Source organism: Mercenaria mercenaria, chromosome 11, assembly GCF_021730395.1.
Source record: "Mercenaria mercenaria strain notata chromosome 11, MADL_Memer_1, whole genome shotgun sequence".
NCBI lineage: Eukaryota > Metazoa > Mollusca > Bivalvia > Venerida > Veneridae > Mercenaria > Mercenaria mercenaria.
Window position 1 is genome coordinate 82,124,517 of NC_069371.1, and position 7,677 is coordinate 82,132,193.

A 7,677-nucleotide genomic window follows, 5' to 3' on the forward strand; every position below is an offset into this window, starting at 1 on the left:
TCCTTTTTACAGACTGGGGTCATGATGGTAAACAAGTATGCAAAATATGAAAGCAATATCTCAATGGACCTTGAAAATATTTGGGGTGGTACGCAAACTTTAACATTACAATAAGCATATTCTAAGTCGAAAAGGGGCCAAGATTCAGTCAAAATGCTTGATAGAGTTGCCTACTCCTTTTTACAGACTGGGGTCATGATGGTTAACAAGTATGCAAAATATGAAAGCAATATCTTAATGGACTTTGAAAATATTTGGGGTGGTACGCAATCTTTAACATTACAATAAGCATATTCTAAGTCGAAAAGGGGCCATAATTCAGTCAAAATGCTTGATAGAGTTGCGTCCTCCTTTTTACAGACTGGAGTCATGATGGTAAACAAGTATGCAAAATACGAAAGCAATATCTCAATGGACTTTGAAAATATTTGGGGTGGTACGCAAACTTTAACATTTGTGTGACGCTAACGCTAACGCTACACTCACTCACGCTCACGCTCACGCCGACCCCGGGGCGAGTAGGATAGCTCCCCTATTCTTCGAATAGTCGAGCTAAAAAATGAATCGACTCCGACTTCTAAAAGGGGTGTAAACAAGGGGTGGAGTGAGTACGTACATTTTTTTGGGTAGTGCGTTTGGTTTTGGTAACTGATACAGTAAAACATACTACAGATTAGATTGCATCTTTTATGCTACAAGTAGAGAATATTATGGAAGAATCAAGACGTAGATACCAGACGTCAATCTGCGCAGAAATACATATACATCCCTGACAAAGCATTTCAAAAATAAAAATCATGTATTAAAAGCACGTGAACTGCCTTGTTTGCACACGATTTTTCTCCCGTTAATACATGGGCGGATCCAGTAAAAAAAAGTAGTTTTTATGCAAGAATGGCTGACAAGTCCATTTTAGAAATTTAGCAGGCTAAGGGTTAAGTACCGTGTAGCTGGTACTTTGTTATCATGGAGAACATACATTTAACTATAATAACGGAATTCCGCTTTAGCCGTTGCTATGGAGGCGTGAGGAGTGTTGCTATGGAGGCGTGAGGGGTGTTGCTATGTAGGCGTGAGGGGTGTTGCTATGGAGGCGTGAGGGGTGTTGCTATGGAGGCGTGAGGGGTGTTGCTATGGAGGCGTGAGGAGTGTTGCTATGGAGGCGTGAGGGGTGTTGCTATGGAGGCGTGAGGGGTGTTGCTATGGAGGCGTGAGGGGTGTTGCTATGGAGGCGTGAGGGGTGTTGCTATGGAGGCGTGAGGAGTGTTGCTATGTAGGCGTGAGGGGTGTTGCTATGGAGGCGTGAGGAGTGTTGCTATGGAGGCGTGAGGGGTGTTGCTATGGAGGCGTGAGGGGTGTTGCTATGGAGGCGTGAGGGGTGTTGCTATGGAGGCGCGAGGGGTGTTGCTATGGAGGCGCGAGGGGTGTTGCTATGGAGGCGTGAGGGAGGTTGCTATGGAGGCGTGAGGGGTGTTGCTATGGAGGCGTGAGGAGTGTTGCTATGGAGGCGTGAGGGGTGTTGCTATGGAGGCGTGAGGTGTGTTGCTATGGAGGCGTGAGGGGTGTTGCTATGGAGGCGTGAGGAGTGTTGCTATGGAGGCGTGAGGGGTGTTGCTATGGAGGCGTGAGGGGTGTTGCTTGTTTCTTGATTTTTGTCAGTTAGTCAGTTTTGATTGGCAATATCCCGTAATCGTCCCCTATCATTACGGAATGACTGAAGATACATTATGGGGCTCATTCATTCCGAATAGGGGGCGAAAAGTCTAACCGTTAATCGCCAATTTAGGTACAAATATTAAGTGGATATCAAGAAAACTTTTACAATAACCCCTTATTTATGTGAATATACGTGGATGGAAAAAGTTGGCACTGACAGGCAGTTTTGTCCTGTTAACATAAGTATCTGGATAAAACGCAATTTTGCCATTTGACAGATAAAAACTGGATATGTGACATTTTTAGAGAAAACTGTCTACATAAATAAGTGGATATGTGGTTGGCAGAAATATGCCACCACAGTGTTGTTTGCTGGAATATCTCATGATTTTAGATATGTTATTTGTTCCAATATTTGTGTAACTAAATATCTAACGAGAAACAAGGAAAGGCTACATATACGTAAGATAATGGCCAATAACCTCCGATTATCGTTATATACTGATGTAGAGTTGAAAAGAATCATTTTTAACTTTTACTGAGACAGTTGCCATAGTTACTGCGTGATCATAAAATGTTTCAATAGCCGTCATTTCTTAAAGATTCTTGACCCACTTGAAAATGCCTACAGTACATGTCCGTCAAATTAGTGACGACCTGCCAGATAAAGCAAAAGTCGATAAACGTAGTTGGTAGTATATATTAAAAGAACACACAAATTTTGTTAAAGATATCCAATGGCCATCTGTCACTAAAATATTTGATTTGTAGATATTTACTTCAAATGTATAAAATTCTTATTAAATGTATTTTAGTTTACATAAGAATTTTCACCGTTTGTTTAATGCGGGGACATTAGTATCAGATTGATAATGTTCTTAAGGAAAAAATAATGCCCCCCGCCTTCTCCACATCTCTGTACTAATTCTCCAATATCTTTATCATTAGATCCGTTCCCACACCGTTATTCTATACAACTGTATATGTGATTTAGCGAGAAAAGTTTGTATATTAGCATATGTAAAATGACTAGATATTTCATACAAGTATGTACTTCCATCATCAGATTTTTTAAACGGATACGTAAGAAATTAGGACAGGCAATGTAAAATCAAATATCGGAAGCACTTCATAAAGGGTTTATCAGTGACCATTAATTAAAACTTCAAATTATCTGATTGTTGCACAATTGTTCGGATACAGTAAGCGGATATTACTTATACATACTCTATCTGTCAAGGATATAACTTCATTTTCACATTTATTCTCTAACTGTTAGAAGATCGAAGTCTTTGTCAGGGGCATTTGCCTGTTTATATTTACTTTTGTTGTAGGTGAGACGTTATGCGGAGTGGACAGAGGATCCTCTGGACCTAGAGGTAGAGATGTGGAAGAGTTTGATATTGTTTCTAAAGACAGGCTCGGCAGTGTTGACACCACAGAGGATATATATGCAGGATATAACGAAGGAGCAGAAGTGCATGAATCTGGCAGTGAGTTTTTTGTAATCATTATGATAATTGTGTTTTGCCTTGTTTTCTAAATTATGTAAAATATTTGTAATCTAACACTGCTTGCTGTTGATTTCTATACAGTTATGCTATACGCCTTCAGACGTATAGTACACGAATATATAAATTTCAGAAAGAAATTCAGAAAATTTAGGATTTTTTTTGCTTCGTGTATTCATTGAACCAATAGTCTGTTTACATCACAAACTTACTTTCGCATCGCATGTGTCAGTATCTAATTAAAATGTTCCTACGAAGAATTAAGGAAAATTTCAAATGTAGTTTTTAAATCAGCTCTACTTCGACTTGTTGTGAAATCTAACACAATATGTAACCAAACTTCTGGCTGAAAAAAGTTCAAAGAATGTTCCAAGTTTGTTTAAGAATGTGACCTTTTGTTGTTGATGATTGTGTTAAGGGAACAAAACTGCTCCACTTGACAGAAAACGCTACTGTGCTACAATTAATGGTTGATAAACTCAAAACGTTTTTAATGCTTTTGAAACACACTTCAGTATAGAAATGTTTTTGCGCAAGTTCGTTTTCTTGTAAGGGCTAGATTTGTAAATGGAGCATAAATGGGAAGTTCCATTTAAATATGTGCTGTAATTGTTCTCGCTTTTTATTTATCGTTTGTATTTTAGACAATTCTCGAGTCATTTCAACGTTAAGCGTAACAAATGTGGTCCATGGGGTGACTGGGGCCCTGTACAGCTCTGCCCTGATGGTTCATATGCCGTCGGTTACAACATGAAGGTTAGTGGAAATAAAACGAAATGAATAGCTATGCATGACTCTCAGGTCAAATATATTTACGACGTTCAATTTTGTTTTCCTGTTTCGGACAGTTGAAAAACTTCCTATCTTTTATTTGTTTTTGGTACACCTTTAATGTGGAGAATTCCGATTTATTATCATCAAACTGTACAATAATATACCAAATTTATCACATAATATTTACTGTTTAGTGGCATATTAAATGAAAATCTCTAACCTCTAAATGAGCACAAAAGCAAGTAAATGCACGACTGAAAATTTAAGTAATTGTTTCATATATATGGCGGTGATGGATTGTAAATAGAGAATAGTATAAGAATTGGAATTGGTTATTTTAAAAATACGGGGCCAATATACTAACCAGCCATAATATCTTTATCCCATTTAGAAGATAGAAAAACCGGTATGTGCAGACGACACAGCACTGAATGCCATCAAGCTAATATGTGAATTTCCAGACGGGAACGAAACTGGCGAAATCACTTCGACGCAAGGACACTGGGGCTCCTGGGTTGGACAAATAAAATGCCCTTCCCGTGTGCGTGAACGTCTATACCTGACATCCTTTGATCTTCAAGTACAGAAACCAAAGGTAGACGGTTATCGTTTGATACAATAGAGTGAAGTTTGCATAATTCTTCCATTTTGGTGAAGGAATCATAGTCTCAGTCTGCTACTATGTAGCCTGTACGATGCAGATAATCCGATTTGGTTCTACGACAAGGTAATATTTCTAAAGCTTTATTGCATAGCACAATTTGTAGAACGTTATAGGTCGGTCAAATGTATAAGAGACAAGTAGTCACGGAGAGATGGAGAGAGTTAATCATGCAAGCCGTTGTAAAAATTCGTCTTTTAATGAAATATGTTACACCAATATTATTTAAGATGTACGCACGTATTGAGTGTATAATATACTGACAAAAGGTTAGGGTAACGTTTAACATAGGTTTGATAGTGTATATTTAATGTGTGTGTACATTCAATGTGTGAGAATCAATGCAAACCAATATGGTAGCAGATGCCGGTTTTTTCTAGTACTTCGGACTTCCGGGCGATGTGGCCGAGTCAGACGGTTTCTGATATCTTACGAGATGCAGACCTGAAAATAAAAAGATACCTGTTTACATCTTACTTGAAGAAGAAATAAAATACATAATAAACTTCATACAAAGCATAGATTTTTAAATCCACAAGCCACCTGAAAGATAATTTCAGCGCGCGAAAATACATGACATTTCAGCCCAAATTAGCCATTTTTCCAAGTGACCTTAAAATGTTAGGGGAAATGATAGAACCAAATGGCCGCTTGCATTCTGTACTCAGTTTCAGGTATTACTTGCAGAGCTGGACAAAAATACCTGTCAACCGATTACTTTTTTCACTATTTTCAACTGTGTGAGGCCTATATGGTCAGATACTGCTATTATTTTTTCCATAGGCTTACATTGTAAGAAATGACTCTGTTTGGCCCCCTCAAACCTTTTGTTGACACATGAGGTGCCATTTACCCTGTCAAATAGCCTTCCAGACACCAAAAAATAACATTTTTACATGGGCATGCCCGATCAATTTTTTTTTCTATTTCCATTCAAAGACAACCACCCGGACTGTGCATGGAATTTAGTGGTGAATTCCAACAAGTACTTACTTCACTAAATTGCTAATTTCAAAGTTAAATATATAGCCAGGCAGCTATAAAATACTTCAAAATGCACAGAAAACATTACATTTCCAGATTTTAAGGATATTTTTATGATTCAAAGCAACACATTTTTAACCAATCAGCTGAAGTCTCAGTGAATGCTACGGGTACACATTTTCAACGAATCCGAAGCCGGCAAATAATAACAACATTTGACCATATGATATTTGGCAGTTCACGAGAAGCTGAATGCTGATAATGGTATATACGCATTTCAAGCAGTTATACGAATATAATGTCATGAAGCTTACATTTGCGTCTGCCAGAATTTCTGCAACATACCATTCTTAAACTTGTTAATCAAAAACTCACATCAACAAATATTTCAAACATCAAAACAGCCTTCACTTCAAGGTTTTATCTCTAATGACAGATTTTGACCCTGGCCAATTCGAATCTGTGGCTGGAAACTACCAACTGCTACCTATGTTGTCAAGCAATGAAAACACTACACTGCACTGTAACTTCAGTAGATATGTCTTGTTCTGTAGGCGTAACATTGCCACACAACGCATAATGCATGTCTCCATGCGCCATGCAAACTATACAGCAGGTATAACTGAAAACAAATGTGCATGTAGTTCATTTGATAAGACAATCAAATAGTGCTTATTGTTACCGTATTTGATAAAATAAAGTAAAAAGTGGAAACTGCATATATTGCTCTACACGGCAAAATTGAAAAATGTTGCAGACTCGGTTTGACTGGAGTGTACAAAATGTGACAAAAGTAATTCCATTCCAGTCTTAAGGTATACAAATTTTTGTAACATGGTGTATTATCTTTAACGCTTTTATTAGCATCACACAACTGATGCAAAGTACTACATTATAATTATCTTGTATATGAATTGTATATGACGTTTGCATTTATGTACTACCTATAAGCCTTTTCTAATATTCATTATATGATATTGAGACATATAATTACGTTATAATCCTCCCACTTTGGAGGTTTAAAGGCATATAGTCTCGTCTTTTCAAAGATTAAATCAGCACCAAATTGTACGTGAACATTATTTTCCTCAGGGTGTATTACGAGACGACACTGCCGCTAATTACGTGAAGTTCAAGTGTCGAGACAAGTGTGGACGCGAAAAGCCGCAAGAACTAGCCAAGCCTCCGGGGCGTGGTGTGTGGGGTTCATGGGGAGCATGGAGTGCCCAATGTCCACCCGACACCGCAATCTGTGGTCTCAAAACAAAAGTGGAAAAGCCTAAAGGCTGGCATCGCGATGATACAGCCCTGAATGATGTTCAGTTTTACTGTTGTCTGTAAGATGACGTTTAAAATAACTATCGCCATGACGACGCCTTGTTGCAAATTACCATTTGCATCAACACAATATCTATATTTAATCATATCAATTGTGTACCAAATATTATCATATTATTTGTCTTTACTGTGTATATTGGTATAATAATAACAGTTAATAAAAAGCTTATTTTTCAAGGTTGTTCATTTTATTCTTAACTCCCTAAAAGCTGCTTTGAAATTATATAAAACGTTGTATAGAACAGATGGGTGCCCTAATTTTGTATACAGTTATACTACGTGCAAACACATCACAATGCTATCATTTTGAATAACTTTGATTTAAATATTACTACAATTTTGTCTTAAATACTGTAGCAAAGTCGTCATACACTCGTCATACTTTATTCCATGTAGATGGATTGAAAATGGGTTAGCAGACTTGGTTTTCTTGAGCCCTGTTCATGAGAGGTAATAAAATTTGCAATTCCGATTATTTTAGTAACATCTGTCAATCTGGCATTCTTACAGTTTTCTGTCATCTAAATCTACACGCGCTAAAAATGAATATATTTTCGTAATAATGGCTGCTTTCATTTTCGTATTATTTATGTATGACATTTCAAGAAAAGCAACATACTTTGCTACTTTAAAACTACGACAGAATGTAGCTTCAGATGGTTCCGCTGATAGAATGTAGCTTCAAATGGTTCCGATAATAGAATTTAGCTTCAGATGGTTCCATCGATAGAATGTAGCTTCAGATTGTACCGC

General features: G+C 37.5%; 1 long non-coding RNA gene across 1 annotated transcript; it reads left to right on the plus strand.

Moving 5' to 3' along the window:
• The first annotated feature begins 2,856 nt into the window (after positions 1-2,856).
• On the plus strand, positions 2,857-4,543 carry LOC123532536 (uncharacterized). Its single transcript, XR_008366161.1, has 3 exons — positions 2,857-3,149; positions 3,812-3,923; positions 4,333-4,543. It is a non-coding gene; the product is annotated as an uncharacterized LOC123532536 (long non-coding RNA).
• The last annotated feature ends 3,134 nt before the right edge of the window (positions 4,544-7,677 follow it).